General features: G+C 35.7%; 1 long non-coding RNA gene across 3 annotated transcripts in view; it reads left to right on the top strand.

The window, feature by feature from the left end:
* Positions 1–1,011: 1,011 nt before the first annotated feature.
* The window catches only part of LOC132664210 (uncharacterized), a 167,440-nt gene continuing 141,147 nt past the window's right edge, over positions 1,012–27,304 (top strand). For 2 of the 3 annotated variants that reach the window (XR_009603516.2, XR_009603518.2), the window contains exons 1-2: positions 1,012–1,334; positions 9,026–9,142. This is a non-coding gene — a long non-coding RNA (uncharacterized LOC132664210). Of the gene's footprint in view, positions 1,335–5,330; positions 5,394–9,025; positions 9,143–27,304 lie in introns of all 3 variants that reach the window. The other variant, XR_009603517.2, reaches the window with a different exon arrangement.

The raw sequence follows: 27,304 nt of genomic DNA, 5'->3' as shown, positions 1-27,304 counted from the left end.
ATCTTCTTCCCATCTGCTATGCACACGCCCCTATCAAAGTGATTTTCCTAAAACACAAATCTTGTCCTGTCACCACTCTCCTAGAATCTCCTCCAACAGCTCTCTGTTGCTCTTAGACTGAAGTCTAAATACTTCCATGTCACTTTCAAGACTCTGTGTTACTTGATTCCAGATGTCTCCTCTCTAACATACTGACCCTTGCAGTTGTTTCCTCCTGCCTTAGGACCTTCATGTGGAATCTTTTGTTTAGAGCACTCTCCTGATCATCCAAGTTTTTTACCTTATAGCCCAGCTGCTCCACCCTCCAATGAGCCAGTCCACTTTCAAACTTACCTCAGGTTTCATTTGATCCTTCAGACTTCAATTTAGACTTCTACTTTCTCTAAGAAGACATCTCTGAACCTCCATATTTGGATTAGGTGATATGCTTCCTTGAAATCCTATATTATACCTAACATAGACTTTATCATAGTGTGTTTTGATTTTTTTGTTTACTTTTCTGTGTTTCTCACTAGACACTAAACACTGTAAGGTCAAGTACAACATTCATCTTTTTCGCTGACTCTTCTTAGAGGTCGAGTGTTTCTATCTGAAACAATATTTTATGAACTGAATAGCAATAGACTTGGTAAGATTATAGATCTCAGAGCATATGTAAATGAGAAATTGAAATCTGAAAGGACTCACAGGAACATATGATCTGCTTTACAAAGATGACCAGGAATGATAGGCATGTGATCTGAAAAAAATTGAGGTCATTTAGAAATTGCTCCCCACACCCCAAACAAAAGACATTGCCGAATCAAGGCAAACGTTACCAAAATTCCTTAGGAATTACTTGCTGGTTTACTTGCAGAGAAAGTAAAGAGTGCTCAGATTCAGAAGACAACATTTGCTTCTACAACCTTGCCACAGCCTGACATCAAGTTTCAGGCCAAGTTGAGGGTTTTCTTTTCTTTATTTTTTAAAGTTTATTTATTTATTTTCAAAGAGAGAGAGAGAGAGAGAGAGAGAGAGAGAGAGCCAGTGCAAGAGCAGGAGAGGGGCAGAGAGAGAAGGAGAGAAAATCCCAAGCAGGCTCCATGCTGTCAGTGCAGAGCCTGATGAGGGCTCCATCCCAAGAACCACAAGATCATGACCTGAGCCAAAATTGAGAGTCAGGTGCTTAACTTACTAAGCCACCCAGACGCCCCCAACTTGAGGGTTTTCTAACAAAAATATTCTCAGTCTTTGTGGATAACCAGATCCATTAGAGAATCTGTAGTACTTATAGTCTGTGTAAGAAGTCAACAGCATGGAATGGAGACATTTACAAGTATGGTTGACCATTACAGGTAGGTCCATATTAGTATTTTCTACACTGAGATACAAGAGAAATGGAAAGTGTGTATTATTATTTTTTGACTGCTTAACTGTGTTTATTGACTGCACCATTGCATCCACACTGGTTGAAAAACTTTTATTTTTGCTTAATACATTTACGTTGTTTACATAAAGTGATCTTTCTGTATTCTTTCTAATTATGTAGTTTACTTATTAAGTGTCAACTATACTAGACACAAGGTGTGAGGCAGAGAAGACAAAGAGAGAACCTTGCTTTTGGACTGATTCTGACTTCAGATAGAATGAGCTAGCAGTCAGTTAGAGGGTCCATGACTGTTGTGGCAAAAGATATCACAAGCGAAGCTAGTGTCTCTTGATGGTGTTTGAGAAATACCTATTGAGTTGTATAGGTTAACTAAGGATCACCTAAAGCCTTTACTTCACATCAAATATTTTAGTTACTTGGTGTTTCTCAAAAACTATATTAGGCCCAAAGAGGCAGGATACAAACCTCTGTGTATCCCAGGTAATGAGGTAAATGAAGCATTTTGGCATTATGCACATAGCCTGCCAGATAAGACATTAACCGGAGCAGATTCATAAGGATTTCTACTTAAATTCTGTAGAAAAAATTCCTGAAAAATTTTCCAATGTTTAGCAAATAACAATTAATTGTAAATATTTCAAAGTGCATAACTCCTCATAGCTCTTCTCTTTATTTAGTTTACTATTCCCTGTTTTCATTTAAGAAACATAAAATACTTGTATGTAGTTTTCATGCATATATATTCCTGATCTCAAACTTTCTAGTTCTATTTTTTTATAAAGTCACAAATGTCTTGAGATTTTAATACGACTATTATGCATCTTTTAGTAGATAATCCTGACAGTTGGAGAGGCAACAATGTTTTTGTATTTATTAACATTTTTCACTTCAGGTCAGGATTCAACATTTAAAAAAAATCACAATCTCTTTTTACCTTGAATTTATGTTTAATTATTTTGATAGACTGTATTATTGGTAAAATTACCAAAAAAAAAGTCACCTTAGCTGGTGTGGGAACAGAAATCTGCAATATTTAATTCCATAGAAAAGCCCGGGATCAGGGTAATAATTACACCTGTGAAATTATGCCATGTGGTTGGCATCAATAATAAAACAGTAACACACCCTTCCCCTTACATAGCTCAGAATAGAATGTCCCTGGTGTCTATATTTTAAGTGAAATGTATGGGCAAAGTCAGAGATGTAAATACTGGAGTTGAAGCTTCTAATCAGTTCTGTCTCTCCCGAAATTATTGACAGAAAACAAGTGAGTCAAATATCAGCCCTATATGGGAATACTTTTAATAGGAATGAAAATTCACCCACCGTCTTTCTGAAATGGCTGTTTTCTCCAGCACAACCCTTAAATCCACAGTTCTCCAAAATGTTGCTTGCATGAGGCACTAGGAGTTTGAATTACTGGCTGAGTCATCAGGTCACAGGGACCTCAGATAGAAATTTCTGTTGTTTATTTAGGAAATGAAAGAGATTTGTTGAAATATGGAAATTACAGTCTGTCATTTGCAGGAAAGTCTCTTTGTTTTAGGCATTCTGAAGAAATATGCAAGTGCTATAAACAACCTAACACTAAAATTTTTTCAATGCCACAATTCAGAGAAATAATAAAATGTAATTGATAGGCTTAGAGATCATGAAGGAGCTGTTGTTTGTCGAGGAGTTTTTGCACCACAACGTTCTATTACTGAAATAATTTACTTTTATATCTGGTGCTGATATTGGAATCTGTACATTTCTGGTATAAAATAACTTTAGGCATTTTAAATATACTTTATGTTCAAGTAAAAACCAGAGAAGGAAGCTTTGGTGTTCTTAAACCACTCTGGATGTCTTATATTTCCTTCTGTTCGAAGAGTGCACCACAATCATTCAATGCACAAGGAAAGAAATCTTGTGCTCAAATACTCTTAGGCGGTGGTGAGAGCATGCGGCCAAGCTGAAGGGCTTCCCAGATCTGAGCAGTATTTTGCGCTTCTTGGCTGATGGATGCCGACACACACAGCTCCCTAAATCACCCCTACTTTAATATCCAGGCCCTGCTGAAGGGACTGGACTGATGTGAGCCTGAATCCAAGCCTGCCCTTGTTGGATTTCATTCAGCTGGAAAAATGAGCATGTAACAGCCACTGGGAATGGGCTTTGCTTATATGGGAAGTCCTCCCAGCCACTGCTTTAACTCTGGTGACCTTTTCTCCAACACTTAAGACTGCAAGGAACTTGGGCGATGTGGGAGAGGAGGAAAAAAAAACAGTTTTTAGAATTTTGGTTGGCAGGGCCGCAAGCTACTGAGACCATATGAATTTTGCAACAAGAGGCCAACTCTGATTGCTGAGGCTTACTCCTTCTTTGGATATAGATAGCCTACCTAATACTTGTGCTCTTTCTTTTGTTTTAAGAATATTTCTGATTGTGGTGGTACACCTGCTCACAAGACTTTTTCTCCCCTAAATTAGCAAGTTCCTCCAGCATTTTAACTCCAGTGGTGACAAGATCGACCTCTCCTTTAAGATGCTTTCCTGTTACTAAAGACTAGATGCTTACTTTGGGTTAGCTAATTGTTGGTCTGTAAACTTTCAACATTTCTCATTTTACCCAGAGTGAAAAATAAAACCTCCATGGGAAGCTAGCACATACTTAGGAGAATGATTGGTTTCTTGCTTGTCAGCACTTCAGGAGGTGGGGTACAAACAAAGCTTCCCTTTCCACTGGAATTGAGTTCTTGTTTGGCTCCTGGCCCACTCTACAGATAACCAAACAGAGGCAAACACACCACGTCAAAGCACAAACCAGGGATATGGGAAGTCTGCAATGGGAGACAAGAATATGTATCATTCCTTATCACAACTCTGCAATGCTTTTTATTTTCAGCTTTCCCGGCCTAGTATATAGAAGCATCAGTGAAAGAGTATCCTGTATATTTAGCTCTCTCGGAAAGTCACTAGATAGAATCGAACACCACTTTTAGGAAGCAAATGCTTTTATTACTGTTTATACCACAAACTAGAATTCACAACACTGAAAAAATATGAAAGTTGTGGCTGCTGTTTTCTTGGAAGGAAATTCTTTATTTCTCAACCCTAATTTATTACAAAATGAGTTTGGGTCATTAGAGAGAATCAGGAGCTATTTTAAATCCTGAGAGGAAACGTTTCTTCAGAGAAATTTGTTCTTTTGTCAGTTTGCTACACAAATAGCTTCTAATCCTGCTTTCTAAGATTTAGAACATCTTTTTTTTTTCTTTTCTTTTGGTATAAGGTTTTGAGGGGAACTGAGACTGACTTCCATGTTATTCAATCTGATGGCTCTATTCATGTGCATTTAACTTGCGTTTAGTGCATAAAAATTGAATACTTTGGTTCTAATTTATTTCAGGTACAGATTCGTTAACAAGTTTAAAAGAACAGTCTTGAAATTACTATAGGTGAAGCAGTCTCTAGTTAGGACAGTACACAATGTCTTGTGAGACATCTTTATGTGAGTGAAACACCTACTATTTGGTGTCGACAGAGGGCAACGCCTCTCATGTGTGGTAACTAATCAGGTACAAAGGGAATTGAATCCTCACATATTTCAGAAATATTTTGCTGCCGAAATCTCTCTAATCTCTAGAGTGTGTTGGCCTTTGATGTTTCTGAAACATAGCCACCTTATTAACCTCCAATACACAGGGTAACTTTTACTCATGTAGGGGAAGATAGAATCCTTTCAGCCAATATGACAATCGACACTGGTAAACAAGCAAATAGGAAAATGAAGAGACTAGCTCAGAATATAATATCCCCATACTCTGTCTATAGATCCTATGTAGATGTTGATGATTTGATTTACTTTCCATATCAAAAGCAATATCTTTCCTGAGGCAATATTCTAGTAATTTGTAATGAGTGGACTGAACTGCAATGATGACTTAAAAAAAAAAGACATTTAATGATTTTTACCCTAGGTCCTGTGGTGTGAAAACCCACATGAAACCAGATGAACGTCAGGTAAATATTCTTTATTAGAGGTGAGTTGAACTTAAAAGTGATTATGTCTTAATTGCCAGCATTGCTGTCTTAAATATAGCAGTGACAAGTTTTAAGAGAAAATAACATTTCATGATTAATGCTTTAAATTAACAACTCACAACTGGGTAGACCTCACTGCAATCTATCATGTTGAAGATAGGTGAGGTTTATATTCAGGGATACCTCTTACATTTTCTAAGATTTCTTGGCCTTATTAATTCAAATCTTACTCTCAATGCATGCATGCAGCCAAGATAATTACGAGAAGGCAAGATCAAAGCCAGCATATTATAGTCCTATTCCATTTTCTGCTGATGTGAGTGATGTGCCTCTCCTTTGATGTTGTATGCTTCTACAGCGAAAGTACAGAGGATAAAAATACTACACCATGTAATCTGGCATTTATCCCATGAGAGCAGAATTCCAAATTGTGACACATGTCAAGAAGTTAAAAAAAAATAACTTAAAAGAGGCCTATGCTTTATAAAGTGACATACTCTGCGTTTAAACACCATCAAACATCATCTTCCATTACAAGTTTAGTCCCTGATATAAAATTCAAAGAATTTTGTAACTTTAGTAGAAGAAAATAGTTACCATATTTACTAGCAATTATATTAAACGTGTGCCTGAGCCTTTATCCCACCTAATGAGGGCAGTTGACAGGAAGCAGATGCACAGTGTACACATGCATATTTGTGTTTGTACATCCATTCAAGGATTTGGAGTCAGCTGTGTGTACTCTACACATCTATCCAGCTGGTTTTAGTTTGCTATGAATCTTCTATCACCTTAGGTCATGAGGTTGAGCAACTGGCAGATCCCTGCACTAGTTTTGATTAGAGAAACAGAGCTCTTGGTCTATAACATTACATGTAACTTAAATATTTATCCTTATGTTCTACCTCTGGCAACGTGCTATTGGAAATTAAATGTCACTGGTCTGATCTTACTGTTTCTTACAGTGTCCTTTCCTGTCCTAGTTCACCTTTTAGAAATATGTTAAAAGTGTGTGTGTGTGTGTGTGTGTGCGCGTGTGTGTGTGTGTGTGCATGTGTCATGCATGTGTTTGGTTTGCTTACATTTGCATGAACATAGATACTGCAGTATTACTTCTAAATTACCTTTTCTAGAAAATTAAATTGAATTCTTGCCCTTCTGAAGGAAAATAACATTTCCCAATCATGCCTAAGTTACTAGTTAATTCTAGTCCATTCCATTTTGGACTCAGACCCTTTAAGCTACCATGATATGACATAAATGTTTTGTCAAGAAAATGTAAAATTGTTTAGACTACATGGCTGTTACCTCTAAAGCACAACACCCGATATTGAGAAAAATAGGCTACAACTTAACCTGCACACTTCGCTTCAAATCAAAACCCAAACTATTTTTTATTTTGAAAAATACTAAAATTTTTCAGTTTTTCCTTGAACTAAATATTCAAGAGGTTCTGAATCCCAGAATGATTGCAAGGTATGCAATGGCAAGGTAAGAAGACCAAAACAGATATAAATATATTTAATCTTGCTTCTCCCTTCTCCATTATTGGAATGAGCTTCTAATAATAAGGTTAAATACATTAAAAGAAAGATCATGAAGTAGAGCTGAATGTTAGAGAGAAACCCCTCTGGTGATCTTTGACATGTTATAGAATATGGTGGTGCTAAAACACTATATGTGAACATATGTCATGATGACTTTTGGAGACTATAAACATGTAGTCTCGATATAGATTTCTGACAAACTTTTAAGGTACATTTTTAAACAAATGCTTCTGAGGCAATGTGAAATAAGGGGTGGAGTCACATTTTGTCAATATGTGTTCAGTTACAGCCAATTATGTCTGTGTAATACCAGTCCCTTTAACTTCAGCACTACACTAAGAAAATATCACTTTATTCCATTTATTAATTTAGTCTTGGTCCTTTGGGCCCACTGTATGTCAAGTTGGAAACACAAAGTCTTACATCCTATTCACTGGGATCTCCTATGCCCTCACTGGTTACTTCTTTTTAGTTTCCTTATCCAGGTTTCTTCATTTTTCCTCACTTCCAAACACTGGATTGATTTCTCAATCTAAGCATCTGAGCTCCTTAGTTTTCTATCTACACTCAATTCCTAAGTCATCTCCCTCACTCCTAGAGCTTTAAACACCAGCCAGATGCTAGAGCCCTCACATTTCTACCCTTAGCCCAAGACTGCCTGTCTGAATCTAGACTCATATGCCCAACTTCCCTCCCAATGATCTCTCTTTGGAATTTATATTTTTCTGTTGTTTAGCCCTATTGTGCCATTATTATGTTGTAGTCACTATTCTAAAGGTTTACGTGTCTTAACTAATTTAGTCCTCATAACAACTCCATGAAGTTGATAATATTATTATTCTCAAATTATAGGTAAGAAATGTGGGATATAGTTACTTGCTCAAGTTAACACAGATAGAAATCTACAACTCAGACTTAATATGTTCCAAATATAACTCCTGGTTTCGTCTCCACTGCTTATCTTTTGCCAGTTTCCCTTGCCAGTCCATAGTGCCTCCATCCATTCTACCAGTTGCTTCAAAGTACTTGAGAATTCTTTTATTGTTTTGCCCACCGTATCCAAACCGTCAGCAGACTTTGTCCAGTATCTGACCACATCGCAAGGCCAACATCATCCTTCCTCTTCTGGACTACTGTAATATCCTCCTAACTAGTCACTTTGCAGCTAGATTAGCCCTATTGTGGCAAAAGAAAAATCAGTAACTTCTGTGCTCAGGGTCATCTCAGGGCTTCGCATCTCAGAATAAAATGTGACATCCTCAGTGTGGCCTCAAAGATCCTCATGATTTTGTCCCAGGCCACATCTCTGACTCTGCTACAACTCACTTACCTCACCCTTCTCTATATCATTTCTTCATTTGTCATTCCTAATGTCATCCTTATCTAAATTGCTTTTTCCTCATGCACTAATCACAATAATGCCTATCTCATCTCATAACTCTTTGTCCTCTTTTTTTAAAGCCTTAAGTTTCAAATAATGTGTTCCTTAGTATTTCTTTATAGAAATACAACTATGTTCCAGAAAGTGAAAGTTTAGTGTGTGTGAGTTATATGTGACTTGAAAAGGAATGTATAGACCATTTTGAATAGAGCAGACTTGTAAATAAAAAGTAAAATTTTTTTTTATTTTTCCATAATAATAAATTTGTAGCTGGGAGGTAGATGCTCAGGCCGATACTGCCTTACCCTCCCTTAATCACTTCTTTTTTGTTTGTTTGTATTTTCTTTTGTTTTGTTTTGTTTTAGAGAGATAAAGAAAACACGTATGTGAGAGAGGGGAGGGGCAGAGGGAGAGAGAGAATCATAAGTAGTCTCCATGCTCACCGTGGAGCCCTTTGTGGGGCGTGATCCCATGACCCTGGGATCATAACCTGAGCCGAAATCAAGAGTCAGATGCTCAACTGACTGAGCCACTGAGGCGCCCCCCACTTCTAAATGTACCCATATAATGATATTCTTGCCAACAAAAGATGAATAAAATGATTAATATGTGTCACTTCTAGATGTAGGACTTGAAAAATTGTTCATGTGTTCTACTTTTTCCCCTTCACGTGAATTTCAAGGTGGACATGTCTATTTTCCAGGTTCAGCTGTATAAACTAAAACTAGAAATGATGAAGAAGAAAGGAAGATGGAATCCATGTTCTTTAGTGGACACAGAAGTGAAGAGCAGCCAGCTAAATTAACCTGGATTGATGAATGTAAGGAAAACAAAAATGTTTATTCTTTGTGTCTTGGGAGTATATATCAGTAGCTTCTATTTTTATCCTCAATGATGCACAATTTCTTATCATTCAACTTTGCCTCCAGTTGGAATGTAAATTTGGGATGTTGGAGTTTGAAGAGTCTTCTTGGACAATGAGGTAAAAGCTACATGTTGATGACATAATATCCAGATTCCTTTTAATCTTGGAACACATAAGAGCACTCAATTCCCCAGATTTTGCTTATGTGAAAGAATGAAACAAGTGGCTTTATTTTATTTACTTTCATTTTGGATTTCTGTCACTGGAGCTGCATCTAATTCCAACTAATTAACCAGGTTGTATTCCTTATTATTTGCATTCTGTGAGTTAGTATAGAGCTAATACAGGAGCAATTCTGCTCTGGTCAAGAGGGTTACTCCCAGTCTAGATATCAGCACATTTTTTATTTATTATCTAAGAGAATATGGCTCTTCTGCCTGAAGTCCTTTTTCATGAGCTATGATGTCATGTACAAATGAATGGGTATTGTTATAAACCTGAGATACAGAAGTTTTCATTAAAAAGTTTCTATTTATCTTGTTTGAAGAGTTGCCTATTTCTTTCCTGTGATATCCCTAGAAGATAAATTTGTTGCAATAAGATAAAGGAAACTCTTCATTGAAAACCACAGCAAACAACTCAGGTCAGTTTTAAAGTGTATTTTCCACACCCCGCATTATTAGAGCAGGCCCAATTAAATTTTAGTGCCCAGGGACCATTCTTGCTATTATTTTCTAATAGAATGTGATATAATATTATCCTTGAAACAGTTTCAATTTAAATTACTACCCTCCCCACCCCATTCTGCTTTTACTCCCTTTATGTGGAATCCCTCCGAAGATACTGAACCTGAATTGTATCTTATCTCATGACCTATAGTTCCGGGCCAAAATTTGGAATTTTCATATATTTGTGGAATAGCCTTATAATCCATTCCATTTCAGAACAAATTCCTCTAATTATAATAAAAGAAGAAAAAATGGTAAATTGATAACCTGATATCTATTTGGAATAGCCCTTCTTTTCTTAACTTATTTAGCTATCAAAAGAAAGTTTTAGTCTGTTTTAAAAGTCCTAGGCAGTTAATAATTGAGTGTACTTTGAAAATAATAGTAATATGTAATAGTGATGGACTATAATTTAAGCCTAATGTGGACAATTAGAAGTAATATTTTGTCGTACTGCCTGTTCTGAAATATTTTAACAGCAGTTATTCCACTTGTTTTCATAGTAGTAGTTTTTGCAGCAGGTATGACCATATTAAACTTTTTTTTTTTTGATATGCAACCCAAGGCTTCTATAACTTTGACAGGTACATAGCTAGCTTGTAGCAAAGGTAAGTCTATAGATTCCAGAGACTGTCATCTTCCTACTTGCCATGTAGTGTATAAATAAAAAACTTAAACTATCTCTTTGGAAGATTGCATTGCTGTCCTTGCACACATAGAAAAATTGTACCAATTTATGCAAAAATAGAATAGATGAGAGATAAGGCTTAATAAAACGTCTGTCCACTTCACTGGAATACTGGCTGGTAGTAAGAACATGCTTCCAGTTAAAGAAATAAAAGGTTTTAGTTAAACATCTTAATGAAGCTCATTTTTGTTTTTCTTTTTTCTGATATCGCTTCTTTTAACTCAATATTTGGTTTTACTTTCAAAGAAAGCATCCAGTGCCAGAAAACAAATCTATACTGGGAAATATTGCTTATAATTATCATCACTATTAACATCACTCTCATGAAAAATGCTTCTATTATATTTTAAGTGAGAGAGGCCATGTCTTTTTATATTTTTTTTAATATAAAACTGAAAATTTAGTTTAGAAAAATCTTTTTTGTTTAGCACCAGTAAAATGATGGATAATTTTCTGGCCTGTGTGCCTCTGTACTAACAATGTTATTTTGAAAAGGATGTGCTTTTGAAAAGTCTGAGGCAGTAATCCTGGGTACCTCAGGATCTATGTGTGCCTTGCTGCCTATTTTGAGCAAACTGTCTCCTCAATATATACTTAAAACTAATGATTTGTTGTATAATAAAAATTAAAATATTTAGCAAAACTGACCACGTGGTAAGTTTTGGCACCCTATTTAAACAGCTGGTTTCTTTAATGCTTATTCCCATGCCTAGTGAAGAGTGGTTTCTTAAAGGAACACATCTGATACAAATACCTTAAATATTATCAGTAATTCAAGGGAACGCAAGGAAATTTGAAAAGGGGCTCATTGAACTAACTTAGAAACCCCTGCAAATGTGTGAAAAATATGTATTTTCCCTTTTCCCTGAGTAAAGTGCACAGAAACCTACATAAGTGGTGCATAAAGCTTTCATGACTTAAGCCCTAGGCTACATATCTAAGTGGTCCCCACTGTATTCACATATAAACAATAGCACTGTATATTAAGAATCACAATAATAGCAAAAACAACTATAACATTATTAGCATGATTTTATTTTTATTTTTATGGCTTCTTGACTAGTTTGACAACTACCTACTGGCTTTTAGGAAATGCCTAAAATGCCAGTTATACATACTTTATGTCGGAGAAGATAGACAGCTTTAGTTTTACTCATGGGATCATCCACAGGAAAGCTTCTCAGACAAAAATTGGGGGGTCTCAAGTTACAATGAACATTCCATATACAGGCTTCCTTGTTATCAATTAACTCAACTTACTTCTTCATCAATTTTTTCTCCCTTCAGTCTTGATGGTTTTATGACCTAGACCCAGGCAATACCCTTAGGCGGTCCATGTGATAATTGACACATTTTCTAACACGGTATAGTGATGCCCAAGTCACTGCTTTCAGGCTGTGACTTGAGCTTATTGGAGTCTGCAGCAGGGGCTCCTTTTATCCTCATACATCAGAATACACTGACAGCTCTCCCATGCAGGGACCACGCAGATCTCTCCCCCAGGAAAATATATGCAAACACCTCCAGAACATTGTAATGGTTGCTAGGCATCACAATGGTGACATCTTTATGATAAACACAGTATGCAGAAGAAGGTCTAATAAAAGAATAACAAATTATTACATGCAAAGGGCAATTTTACAAGATTAACGGGTATAATAAATTACTACTAGATCAGAATACCTTATTACCTTTTAAGGTATTTCACAGTGGAGACAAAGTGAACTGGCCTATAAAAACCCAGAGAATGTGGGAGAGAATAGCAAACTGCTTTTCCACATTTCTGAAAGAAAGTCACAATACTTGCCTTATAATATGGTGAGTTCAGCAAGTACTTATGCTAAAATAGGGTTATGCATGCAGTTCATGCTAAGATGTTTATTATGATTTTTCATATGGCTATTGTATCTTCAGTAACATTGCAATCTATATACTATTAACTTAAAAACTTGTAGGATTTTATTTCTAAAACAATTTCAATACATAAAATGTTACATAGTAAACTCCAAGACTCACATTATTTTATAATAATTAGTAAATGTGTGTTTTTCAACAAGATAGTAGGAATTTTGTAGCAATGAATTGCTTCCTTTGATGATTTTCATCAGATGTTCAAGAAGTTAAAAGGAAAATGTTTCCAGATTTTCAAATTTACATTTCCCTTTTATTTTGAAAAAGTAACCAATGCTTCTTACCTTTTCTTGACTGTACTTATATTACAAAATGAGAAAAAAATCTATTACTTGAACATTGGAGACATGACATTTACAATATATAGAATTATTTTATTTTATTGAAAGAACTGTAGCTATTTAGACATTTCTAGTGGTGAGTCTAATTCTTTCCAAGAAATAAGAAACTTAAAAGAGAGGATAGAGGGGATGGAAGAGGGAGAAAAGGGAGAAGGGGACAGAGGGAGTAGAAAGAAGAGAGAAAGAAGAAAGGAGAGAAGGAAAGAGGGAGAGAGGGAAAGAGGGAGGAAATAAAGAAAGGAGAGAAGGAAGGAATGAAGGAAAGCCATGAGACTTTCCAAGTCTGATCACCTTCCCGAATATTTTGATACCTAGAGTTGAAAAATTGAGCTACCATTAAAATATTTTTAATGTTTATTTATTTTTGAGACAGAGAGAGACAGAGCACAGAAGGGGAAGGGTCAGAGACACAGAATCTGAAGCAGGCTCCAGGCTCTGAGCTGTCAGCACAGAGCCTGACGAGGGGCTTGAACTCACGGACGTGAGATCATGACCTGAGCCGAAGTCGGACACTTAACCGACTGAGCCACCCAGGCACCCCTAAGATATTTTTAAATAGCTGCTTTAAGTTATGATTCATTAGATATAAATAATGCAACCAAACTTCATTGGTGATTGCTTTGAGCTATTTGTTGCTGTTATGGGTGAGCCATTGGACTCAAGCTTGACCTAAGTAAACGTTACAGTAAAAAAAAAAAAACTGCATTCACATTCCTTTTATCGTTTTTGCTACTGTTCATGAATACTTGAGATCAAGAGTGGACTATTTATCTCTTTTCTACCATCTTTATAGCTCTTTCTATTGTGACTGCCATGCAATGGTAACTCACATGTAGGTGAAAGTCTAAAGAGTACAGTTTTTCAATAACATCACACTTCAAGTGCTTTCTAAAAGGATGGTCCTCATCAGATCAGAATAATCAATATTCCTTTTGACTGATCTTGAAGTCTCCTCAAGTTGAGTTTGCTAATACTGACAGTGTGGTTCTTGTAGGTGGAAGAGGGAAATGTTGGAGTTATTATTGATAACTACTGGGTATAGATTGGAGGAAAAATTGGGGAGTGAGGGATAAGGGAGGCATTGAAGTTCCTCAAGAACAATTTATGCATTATCCTCCTCACTGGGAAATACACAAAGAGAAGATGGAAGCTCAGTCAACTTGAATGTTTAATGAATACTATTAGACATCTGTGTGAGTCATTCACATTTTTTAAAATATGAATTGCTTTTTAAACTATCATGTAGAAAACATTTTATTTATTCTTTCTTTGATGCTATTCTATATTTATGCAGATCCAAGTTTCTGACCTATATTAGAATATTTATTGCATATCTGAATTTGTAACTGTGAGACAACCACTAATTAAACTTATATTTAACTATATCTTACCTCTGTCTTGCATATCTCTCCATGAGAGGGCTGTGGGCACAGTGGATAAAAGTGCATTCTATAAACTGTTTTGGAATTCTTTTTGAATACCAAGAATTTTGACTCTTTCTCTTTTTAATTTTGTGACTTGGATAAGTTCACCTTTGGGTATCTCAGTTTCCTCATCTGTGAAAATGAGAATAACAGGAGTTTATCTCAGGGGCTTTTGTGAAGATTAACAGCATTGATAACATTTAATTCACTTAAAACAGTGCCAGGTACTTAAACCTTGTATCTCAGTCTCAAGAAAAGGATTCTTATGAAAGCTGTTGTCTTGACTTCAAATTTAGCTTTTGTAAGCATTGATTTCAAAATGAGGATCATCCAGGATTAGGGATATTTTAGCTAATAAAGGTATTTCCATTTTTTATAAGAACAAGAAAAAGGCATATATACTCACAACGGGATGCACTGATAAGATTTTCTTTTGTTCCTGTAGTTGTTGTTATTGTTGTAATACAATTCCATTTAAAAGCATGTTGATTAGCTCAGACTAATTACGAATTATATTTGCATATAAAATGTACTCGTTTTAACCATGTTGCAAGATAGGTGATGTTATCATCTCTATTTTATTAGTGGGGAAATTGGGAAAGAATATGGGGCTTTCTGTGGGTCACCTAACTTGTAAGTAGTGTCAAAGTTCTTGCTCTTTCCTCTAGCCTATTTGATAGCCCTTATCTATCTAAGTATAGTCCTAAGAAATAGTTCATTAGTTAATTTGTTAAAACAGCACTTATTGAGCACCTGCTATCTGCCAGACACTGTGCTACATTTCTGGTGGTGAAATAGTAAATAAGGCACTGTTAGAACTATTGAGAATCAAGGGTTCTAAGGGGGAAAAAATGGACAAACAAGAAATTTGAGTGCATCATGATAAGAGTTGATATGGAAATATATAGGGGCATGATTGGAATGATTTCAGAAAGAGGCATTATGCATACAAAAATGTACAAAATACATATTCTGAGTATATGGCAAAAAGAAGGAATAAAAGAATAAAATTTTACAATGTTTTATTTTTTACTTTTTTTTAACTGAGATATTAATTGGGCATAGTGATGTTAATGAATATATCATTATGATTTGAAAAAAATCATCAAAGTCTAACAGCCAATTAGAATATTTCATTGCCTGCTGGTCTAACACTTATTCACAAAGACTGGTTTTGATTGTGACTTGGAAACTAGATGACCATCCTAGCTACTAATCAATTAAATGCTGGATAGTTCTCTTCTTCTTAATTATCTATATCTCATTTAATAAAAATCTCACCCTTGTTTCTATTCATTTCTCGTTACATTCTTTTCCTAAACAATCTTATCGACATCCACACTGATGTCTCCCAAATCTATCTGCAGCCTTTCATTTCTCATGCCATCCATGGAGATATTTCTAAGTTTTGATTAATCTGATATCTCCATTGTATATTTTACCGACCAATGTAATTCTCTTACTTTTCCCATAAATTCCTTTTTCTATAGGCATAAAACTAGTTGGTGGCACCATGAGTAGCCAAATCCCTATCCAGCTGCCACTTGTTCTTACACTACCAGATTTCATTTAATTCTATAATGCTAGTCAGGGATTCGTTTTTATCTCAGATTGTACAAAAAACTATTGTTAGCAATAATACAGTGCTTTCTTCTCTCAGAATATTATGTAATACTTAATTTTCTCACACTTAAGTTAGCATTGTTTTTATCAATTATTTTTTTACTTACATTTAAAACAAAATATGAGGAAACTAATTTGTTTAAGGTACTTCTAAAACCATTTAACCTTCAAAGTACCACTTTCTGAACTGCTTCAGAACTGAGAATTGTTAGTCTGTGTATTAACACGCAACTGAGTCATTGGTGCTGAGTTCTTAAGCCAGCTTTTTAAAAATAATAAACTTTAGTTTTTAAGAGAAGTTTTGTGTTCACAACAAACTGAAGTGTTTCCCAGTCCCCACACATGCACAAACCCTCTCACTATTGGTATTCCACACCACAATGGTATGTTTATCACCATCTATGAACCTACACAGTTAATGTTAGGACTCAGTGGATATTGACAAATGTAGATACATATTTTCATCAATATAGAGTCATACAGAGTATGTTCACTGCCCTAAAAGTCCTCTCTGCTCTACCTATTCATTCCTTTCTCCCTATTAACTTCTGGAACTCACGGATCTTTTTACTGTCTCCATTACTACCTTATGCAAAATGTCATATAGTTGGAATTATACTTATGTAGCCTTTTCAAACTGGCTTCTTTCAGTTAATAATATGCATTTTAGTTTCCTTTATGTCTTCTCGTGGCTTGATTGCTCCATCTTTTTTAGCACTGAATAATATTCCAGTGTTGTTTCACAGTTTATCTTATCCATTCACCTCCTGAAGGACACCTTGATTGCTTCCAAATTTTGGCAATTATGAATAAAACTGCTATAAAGATTTGTGTACAGGGTTTTGTGTGAACATAAATTTTCAACTCAACTCTTTAGGAAAATACCAGAGAGGATTATTGGTGGATAGTATGATAAGAGTATATTTAGTTTTATAAGAAACTGTCAAACTGTCATACAAAGTGGCTGTACCATTTTGCATTTCTACCAGCAATGAATGAGAGAGTTCCTATTGTTCCACCTCCTTGCCAGCATTTGGTGTTTGAGTGTTTTGGATTTTGGCCATTCTACTGGATGTGTAGCAGAATCTCTTTGTTGTTTTAATTTGCAATTCCTTGATGATACTTGATGCTGAACATATTTTCATATGTCTATTTGCGATCTTTATATCTTCTTTGTGATTTTAGATCTCTTCTAATATGTGCATTCAATATTATGAGTTTCTCTTTATGAACTGCTTTGCTGAATCCTGTAAGTTTTGAAAGTTGTATTTTCATTTAGTTCAGAGTTTTATTAATTTTTTTTTGAGATTTTTCCTTTGACTCATGTTGTATTTAGAAGTTTGTTTTTGATCTGCAAGTAAGTATTTGGGAGATTTTTCCAAGATATCTTTGCCTTATTGATTTCTAGTTTTATTCCATTGTGGTTGAGAGCACACACTGTATGATATCGACTTTTGAAAACTTGTTAAGGTGCATTTTTTTGGCTCAGAATGTGGTCTATCTTGGGGAATGTCCCACATGACCTTGAGAAGAATGTGTCTTGTGCTATTGTTGATGAAGTACTATATTGATGTCAATTATATGCAGTTGATTGGTGGTGCTGTTGAGTTCTTGAACCAGCTTTTCAATTATCAACTGAAGCTCAGAAATGGTGTTGAATATACCTGATCTACCAACCTACCAAGCAGCCATTTGATTCCTAGGGATTACATGAGTAGTTTGGTCTCTGAGAGTTCATTTCAAACCTCTGACACCTATTCATCACAAGTTATGGTGTTGGCAATTTTTATAGTTGAGTATGATCAGGCAATGATATCTGTTTGAAAACAATGTTTGCACTTCGACATGCCAACAGAGCCGACTAGGTATCATTTCCAGTGCAGCGCTGGGAATTGTCTAGTAGACTCTCTATAGATTATCTGATTATATGGAGGTGTGCTCATGTGTTTTTCTTTCTGTTATTTAGCCCATTACACAACTCTGCTGAGGTAGATGTTAAGTAGTTTAAAAAGGTAAAAAGCAAGTGATTCTAATCCATATAAATAAAAATGCGTTTTGTCTGATAGAGATAAAATTTTTGACTAGTTGAAGAGATGAGCCTACTTATTACATTTTATTGTTTTATTATATATAAACCAATTTTGCATCTATTAGCAAATTTATTTCAGCATTCCAGATTGCATACACATATATGTTTTTTCTTCACATACTCCTCTGAACTGATTTTGTATCTTGCACTGGTTTCTTCATCAATTAAGGAATAAATAAATCTTAGATATGTTTTCTTTTTTAATGTTTATTTATTTTTCAGGGAGAGAGAGGAAGAGCATGAGTTGGGGAGGGGCAAAAAGAGTGGGGGATAGAGGATCTGAAGCTGGTTCTGTACTGACAGCAGAGAACCTGATGCAGGGCTTGAACTCATGAACCATGAGATCATGACCTGAGCCATGAGATCATGACCTGAGCCATGAGATCATGACCTGAGACGAAGTCAGACACTTAAACTGACTGAGCCATCCAGGCGCCCTGACATGTATTCATTTTAAACTTGCATGTGAGTCATGACATTATGTTTTTGAAAATTATATTTTCAATTAATTAAGTCATGATACCCACCTATGGACCTCAGTGATTATGAGACACCATCCATTATAAGATTTCAGAAATGTTAAAATATAAATTTATACGTCTTAAAATTGATGAAATATGATAATCACCAAGTCATATTAATTCTTCTTTCAAATATCTCTTGAATATATCTTTCTCCTTTAGTTTCCACTACTTCTGTGTGAGTTTCTTTGCTTCTGCATTTTATGAATAACTTTCTGATGTATTTTTTTTCCTTCAGCTTCCTTTCTCTCCAGTCCATCCTTAGCTATGCTGCCTAAGTAATGATTGTAAACCCAAATGTTTATGGTACACTGCTGTTTTCAAGCCCTGAAATGATTTACTTCTTGATATTATTTACTGGGGTCTTCACAATTTAAATCCTACATATCTTACTTCTAACTTCTTCTGTAAATAGTTTCAGATTGTCACATTTTCTCAGAGGTCATTCACTGATAGTATTAGTTTCTAGTCAGAGTTTCTTCATGACTCTACAATCTTATCAATTGTTTAATAACACTCTGCATGTTACATAGTTTTTCATCTATCTATTTGATTTGTATTTATTTATTTATTTATTTATTTATTTATTTATTTATTTATGTTTATTATTTTTGAGGGAGAGAGAGACAGAGAGACAGAGAGCAACAGGGGAGGGGCAGAGAGAGAGGGAGACACAGAATCCGAAGCGGGTTCCAGGCTCTGAACTGTCAGCACAGAGCTGGATGCAGGGCTGGAACCCACAGACCGTGAGATCTTAACCTGAGATGAAGTCCGATGCTTAACCCACTGAACCACCCAGGCACCGCTGATGTGTATTTATAAACGTAACTTTCTCATAGAAGCTTCTGTATGGTTCTCTTAAGCATTTCTGATTCGGTTATCCTTTGGACAAAGAATTTACTGAATTCCAGGTACTTAGTACCTCTTGAGCCTTATTAAAATTTAACATTCATGTTCAAAGATAGCAAATATATATATATATATATATAATATTCTGAAAAAATATATATGTATATACATGTATATGTATATATGTTCTGAAGACAATTCCAAAATCAATTAAAATAATAGCTGAATCTGCTTCTTCTCATTCTATTTTGTACATCTAGGATATAAATTAAGAACATTAAAAAAGTTTTAATGGGGATGCCTGGGTGGCTAAGTCAGTTAAGTATCTGACTGGATTTCAGCTCAGGTCATGATCTCATGGTTTCGTGAGTTGGAGCCCCACAGTGGGCTCTGTGGACTGACCTCGAGGAGCCTGCTTGGGATTCTGACCCCCACTCTCTGCTCCTCCCCCACTCACGTTCTTTCTCTCTCTCTTAAAATAAATAAACTTTAAAAAAGTTTTAATGAACCACTATAAAAATAAATTGAGTTAGCACTTATTAGCATTTTTTTGAGCTTTACTTATAGCCTAATTTTAGATAGATATAGATATTGACATAGATATAGATATAGATATAGATATAGATATAGATATAGATATACAGATAAGTGGTGTTTAAAGGTTAGCATATATACAAAACATTCCATTTAGGCACTTAGTCTTTAGTATTGGCAAAGAATGGAGTTTCTTGATATGAAAAGCATGTTTATTGTAGATAGCTGAGAAGCAAATTACAGAGAAGCTTTATTTGAATAAAAAATTTGTTTTTTGTATTTAAAAAATTTTCACTAGAAAAAAGTTGTATTAACAGAGCTCTTAATTGACAAGTTACTAGCTCCCGAGTTACTAAATTATTGAAGTGGAAACACAGATTTCAGAAAAGGTGAGGAGGAGGGTCATTGTTTTTTCTAGAAATATGAAGAAATATTTTATTTGTATCCTGTAAAACATAGATATTTCATATCAGAATTTCATCTTGTAGATTTGACCTTTTTTTGAGCAGTTTATATAAGCAGGGGTGCTTATTTTTATATATTTGACAGTTTTTACATATTTAACAAAAGTTTAGTTAAGCCAGTCCATGGATCTTCATACTTTTTCTCTCTCTCATTTTTAGGTTGTATATGTAAGAAGGATTGGCTACATTGATCATAAACCTTGCATTAATTATTTATTATTCATTTTTTAAAAAACACACTTTGTTTCTCCTTTTATAACTGGTTTCATCCTGCTCATAACCACTATTTATGCCCCGAGGAGAATGCAAACAACAGCAAACAAATAAACAACAACCAAGCTAGAAAACATCAAAGCCTAAGTTGTGCATTGAAAATAACTATTTCTTCTAGACTTAAAGCATCTCTTTCAGGTATCATTATCTCAGCCAATCATGAATTTCTACTTGGGCATTTTTGATTCTTACCTTCAATCTTCTCCTTCCCATTGGTCTGACAACTGTTGAAATATCATCTTGTTATAAGGAAGAGATGTCTAGTTCTTACGCTGATTTATTCTGTGGTTATTCTTAACTAGTTAGATCTCTGAAATTTTTTCCCCTAAAATATGACTAGATCCACCTGGTCTTTTGGACATGAGGCTGGCACACACTGCTAATGTCCACAGTCTCAGGTCCTAAGACTACAATTTTTTCCCCACCTTCTAAAATACAAGTTTCTTTTCACTCTTTCTGTATCTCTCCTGGGGCTCATGGGACTCCCTAGATTGCCTGGATAAGTGTTTTTCATGGTGTAAAAGCAATTGGGAATAAATTTGCTCAACACAAATCAAGGCAGTCGCACCAATTTATAATACTAGTTATTTATTTGGCAAATGACTAGTTACAAATTACTCTCTCATCAATCAGAGAGCAAGACAGACTAATGGATTTTGATGTAATAGTGTATGGTTAAGAAACTACCACTTGTAGAGTGTTGGCATAGTACCATAGAAAGATATTTGATTAAAAAAAAGAAAGATATTTGCAATTATCTAAAAAAAAGTAATTTACATGCTTCTGTCATTTCTATACAAATGTCTGGATATGGCTGCATAGTCTTTTTTTTTTAATTTTTTAAATGTTTACTTATTTTTGAGAGAGAGACAGAGACAGAGCACGAGCTGGGGAGGGGCAGAGAGAAAGGGAGACACAGAATCCAAAGCAGGCTTCAGGCTCTGAGTTGTCAGCACAGAGCCTGATGCTGGTCTGGAACCCACAAACCACGAGACTGTGACCCGAGCTGAAGTCTGAGGCTTAACCTAATGAGGCATCCAGGTGCCCACTGGCTGGATATTCTTTAGTGACACTAACATATCATAAAACATATGTTATTGACTGAAGAAGCAGATATGGGAAACCAGCTGTCTTTTATCATGCCAGAAATTAAGGAAATCTAGAACACTGTAAATCAAAGCCATTCTTATTATGTTGTGAAATTTATTGGTGTTTCATGTTAACAATAAAATTTTCTGTTTGAACTTCTAGTATATAGTAAGTAGTAGATTTTGAATTTTTTATGTTTATGTATTGATTTCTTTATTTAAAACTTTTTTTTAACATTTATTTATTTTTCAGAGACAGAGACAGAGCATGAGCAGGGGAGGGACAGAGAAAGAGAGAAGGAGACACAGAATCTGAAGCATGCTGCAGGCTCTGAGCAAGCTGTCAGCACAGAGCCTGATGTGGGGCTCGATCCCACAAACTGTGAGATCACCACCTGAGCCAAAGTCGGATGCTCAACCGACTGAGCCACCCAGGCACCCCGATTGATTTCTGCATTTAGAGAGAGAGAGTGCCAGCACTCACGTGCAAGTGGGGAAGGAGCAGAGAGAGGAAGAGGGAGAATCCCAAGCAGGCAGCACTCTGCCAGCACAGAGCCCAACATGGGCCCCCAACTCTTGAAACATTGAAATCGTGACCTGACCCAAAACCAAGAGTCCAATGCTTAACCTAATGAGCCACCGAAGCACCCCTATGAATTTTTAGATTGAGCACTATTATGGGCTGAATTGTGTTTCCTCCCACTCCCCCCAATTTGTACTTTGGAGTCCTGAAACACAGTACCTCAGAATGTGACTATATTTGGAGAGTTTTAACAGGGTAATTAAAATAAAATAAGATTATCAAGGTGAGGCCTAATCCATTGTGACTAGTCTTTTTATGATAAAATGAGATTAGGACAAATCTATGCACAAAGGAAAGACCTTGTGAATACAGAGGGAGAAGATGTCTATCTACAAGCCAAAGAGAGAGGTCTGGAAGAAATCAACTCTGCTGACATCTTGATCTCAGATTTTAGCCTCGAGAAGTGAGAAGTACAAACCTAATTAGACTAGTTATCCCATGTGTTCTTCAGACTTGAACCCAAGTATTGTTTCTTGTAGGAATATTTTTCCCTAATCCCAGTTAATCTATATGCTTACCTTATTTGCTATGGTGTCATTTCATATTGGGCTTCATTCATTCCTCTATCATATTGTTATCTCACTGGATTGAAAGTGATAATTCACTTAATTCTATTATTCTTTACCAAAATATCCTTGATGGATGGATCTATATCTTACCTAACTTTGCATTATCAATAACTTGTACCAGACCTAACAATATAAATAATAAATAAATACTGTTGTTTTTTTATAAGTACATATTTAAAAATATTTAATTTACTATTTTTTGTAATTTACATCCAAGTTAGTTAGCATATAGTGCAACAATGATTTCAGGAGTGGATTCCTTAAAGCCTCTTACCCATTTAGCCCATACCCCTCCCATAACCCCTCCACTAGTCCTCTGTTTATTCTCTATATTTAAGAGTCTCCCATGTTTCTGTCCCCCTCCCTGTTTTTATATTAATTTTGCATCCCTTCCCTTGTGTTTATCTGTTTTTTCTCTTAAAGTCCTCGTATGAGTGGTCATATGATATTTGTCTATCTCTGACTGACTAATTTCACTTAGCATAATACCTTCTAGTTCTATCTATATAGTTGTGAATGGCAAGATTTCTTTCTTTTTGATTGTTGAGTAATACTCCATTGTATATATACACCACAGCTTCTTATTCCATTCATCCATTGGTGGACATTTGGGCTCTTTCCATACTTTGGCTATTGTTGATAGTGCTGCTATAACATGGGGGTGCATGTGTCCCTTCGAAACAGCACACCTGTATCCCGTGGATAAATACCTAGTAGTGCAATTGCTGGGTCGTAGGGTAGTTCTATTTTTAGTGTTTTGAGGAACCTCTCCATGTTGTTTTCCAGAGAGGCTGCACCAGCTTGCATTCCCATCAGCAGTGCAAAAGAGATCCTCTCTCTCCGCATCCTCGCCAACATCTGTTGTTGCCTGTGTTGTTAATGTTAGCCATTCTGACAGGTGTAAGGTGGTATCTCATTGTGGTTTTGATTTGTATTTCCCTGCTGATGAGTGATGTTGAGCTTTTTTTCATGTGTCGGTTGGCCATCTGGATGTCTTCTTTGGAGAAGTGTCTATTCATGTCTTTTGCCCATTTCTTCACTGGATTATTCGTTTTTTGGGTGTTGAGCTTGATAAGTTCTTTATCGATTTTGGATACTAACCCTTTATCTGAAATGTCATTTGGAAATGTCTTCCCCCATTCTGTCAGTTGTGTTTTAGTTTTGCTTGTTTGTTTCCTTCACTGTGCAGAAGCTTTTTATTTTGATGAGGTCCCAGTAGTTCATTTTTGCTTTTGTTTCCCTTGCCTCCAGAGACGTGTTGAGTAAGAAGTTGCTGCGGCCAAGATCAAAGAGGTTTTTGCCTGCTTTCTCCTCGAGGATTTTGATGACTCTCTGTCTTACGTTTAGGTCTTTCATCCATTTTGAGTTTATTTTTGTGTATGGTGTAAGAAAGTGGTCCATGTTCATTCTTCTGCCTGTTGCTGTCCAGTTTTCCCAGCATCACTTGGTGAAGAGATTGTCTTTATTCCATTGAATATTCTTTCCTGTTTTGTCAAAGATTAGTTGACCATACACTTGTGGGTCCATTTCTGGGTTCTCTATCCTGTTCCATTGATCTGAGCGTCTGTTCTTGTGCCAGTACCATACTGTCTTGATGATTACAGGTTTGTAATACAGCTTGAGTCCAGCATTGTGATGCCTCCTGCTTTGGTTTTCTTTTTCAAGATTGCTTTGGCTATTTGGGGTCTTTTCTGGTTGCATACAAATTTTAGGGTTGTTTGTTCTAGCTCTGTGAAGAATGCTGGTGTTATTTTGATAGGGATTGCATTGAATATGTAGATTGCTTTGGGTAGTATTGGCATTGTAACATTATTTGTTCTTCCTATCCAGGAGCATGGAATATTTTCCATTTTTTGGTGTGTCTTCTTCAATTTCCTTCATAAGCTTTCTATAGTTTTCAGTGTATAGATTTTTCATCTCTTTGGTTAGATTTATTCCCAGGTATTTTATGGGTTTTGGTGTAATTGTAAATTGAGTCAATTCCTTGATTTCTCTTTCTGTCGCTTCATTGTTTGTGTATAGGAATACAACTTTTCTGTGCATTGATTTTATATCCTGCAACTTTGCTGAATTTGTGGATTAGTTCTAGCAGTTTTTTGGTGTAATCTTTTGGGCTTTCCAAAGTATCATGTCATCTGTGAAGAGTGAAAGTTTGACCTCTTCCTGGCCAAAATGGATGCCTTTTATTTCTTTGTGTTGTCTGATGGTTGAGGCTAAGGCTTCCAATACTATGTTGAATAACAGTGGTGAGAGGGATCATCCCTGTCTTGTTCCTGACCTTAGAGGGAAAGCTCTCAGTTTTTCCCCATTGAGGATGATATTAGCATTGGGTCTTTCATATATGGCTTTTATGATCTCCAGGTATGATCCTTCTATCCCTACTTTCTTGAGGGTTTTTTATCAAGAAAGGATGTTGTATTTTGTCAAATGCTTTCTCTGCATCTATTGAGAGGATCATGTGATTCTTGTCCTTTCTTTTATTGATGTGTTGAATCACGTTAATTGTTTTGCAGATATTGAACAAGCCCTGCATCCCAGGTATAAATCCCACTTGGTCGTTGTGAATATATATTTTTTAATGTATTGTTGGATCCAGTTGGCTAATATCTTGTTGAGGATTTTTGCATCCATGTTCATCAGGGAAATTGGTCTATAGTTCTCCTTTTTAGTGGAGAACTCCTTTTAGCATCTCTGTCTGGTTTTGGGATCAAGGTAATGCTGGCTTTGAAGTTTTCCTTCATTTCTCTTTTTTGGAACAGCTTCAAGAGAATAGGTGCTAACTCTTCCTTAAATGTTTGGTAGAATTGCCCTGGAAAGCCATCTGGCCCTGGACTCTTGTTTTTTGGCAGATTTTAGATTACTAATTTGATTTCTTTACTGATTATGGATCTGTTAAGATTTTCTATTTCTTCCTGTTTCAGTTATGGTAGTGTATATATTTCTAGGAATTTTTCCATTTCTTCCAGATTGCCCATTTTATTGGCGTATAATTGATCATGATATTCTCTTATTATTGTTTTTATTTCTGTTGTGTTGGTTGTGATCTCTCCTCTTTCATTCTTGATTTTATTCATTTGGGTCCTTTCCTTTTTCTTTTTGATCAAAGTGGCTAGTGGTTTATCCCTTTTGTTAATTCTTTCAAAGAACCAGCTTCTGGTTTCATTGATCTGTTCTATTGGGGCTGTTTTTGGTTTCGATAGCATTAATTTCTGCTCTAATCTTTATTATTTCCTGTCTTCTGCTGGTTTTGGGATTTATTTGCTGTTCTTTTTCCAGGTCTTTTAGGCGTAAGGTTAGGTTGTGTATCTGAGATCTTTCTTCCTTCTTTAGGAAGGCTGGATTGCTACATACTTTCCTCTTATGACCACCTTTGCTGCATCCCAAAGGTTTTGGGTTGTGGTGTTATCATTTTCATTGGCTTCCATATACTTTTTAATTTCCTTTAACTGCTTGGTTAGCCCATTCATTCTGTAGTAGGATGTTCTTCAGTCTCCAAGTATTTGTTACCTTTGCAAATTTTTTCTTGTGGTTGATTTCGAGTTTCATAATGTTGTGGTCTGAAAATATGCACGGTATGATCTCGATCTTTTTGTACTTACTTAGGGCTGATTTGTTTCCCAATATATGGTCTATTCTGAAGAACATTCCATGTGCACTGGAGAATGTATATTCTGCTGCTTTAGGATGAAACGTTCTGAATATATCTGTGAAGTCCATCTGCTCCAATGTGTCATTCAAAGCCATTGTTTCCTTGTTGATTTTCTGTTTAGATGATCTGTCTATTGCTGTAAGTGGGGGTTGAAGTCTCCTACTATTATGGTATTACTATCAATGTTTCTTTGTGATTAATTGATTCATATAGTTGGGTGCTCCACTTTTGGCGCATAAATGTTTACAATTGTTAGGTCTTCTTGGTGAATAGATCCCCTAATTACAATATAATGCCCTTCTTCATCTCTTGTTGCAGTCTTTATTTTAATGTCTAGATTGTGTGACATAAGTATGGCTACTCCAGCTTTCTTTTGTTAACCATTCACATGATAGATGGTTCTCCATCCCCTTAATCTCAATCTGAAGGTGTCTTTAGGTCTAAAGTGGGTTTCTTGTAAACAGCATATAGATGGATCTTGTTTTTTTATCCATTCTGTTACCCTATGTCTTTTGATTGGAGCATTTCGTCCATTGACATTCAGAGTGAGTACTGAGTTTATTGCCATTATGTTTCTTATAGAGTTGGAGTTTCTGGTGATGTTCACTGGTCCTTTCTAGTCTTTGTTGCTTTTGGTCTTTTTTTTCGTCTTTTTTTCAAGTTCAAAATTACTTATATCCTTTAAGGGAAAATTAAAATTTGTGAATAGGATGTGCTATGTACTGGATGTTTATGTCCCTCCCCAAAATTCATATATTTAGGCCCAAATCCTCAGTGTGATGA

The sequence above is a fragment of the Panthera onca genome, chromosome F2 (genome assembly GCF_046562875.1).
Source record: "Panthera onca isolate mPanOnc1 chromosome F2, mPanOnc1 haplotype 2, whole genome shotgun sequence".
Lineage (NCBI taxonomy): Eukaryota > Metazoa > Chordata > Mammalia > Carnivora > Felidae > Panthera > Panthera onca.
The sequence above is the reverse complement of the archived record's forward strand: the minus strand, read 5'-3'. Positions and strand labels throughout refer to the sequence as shown.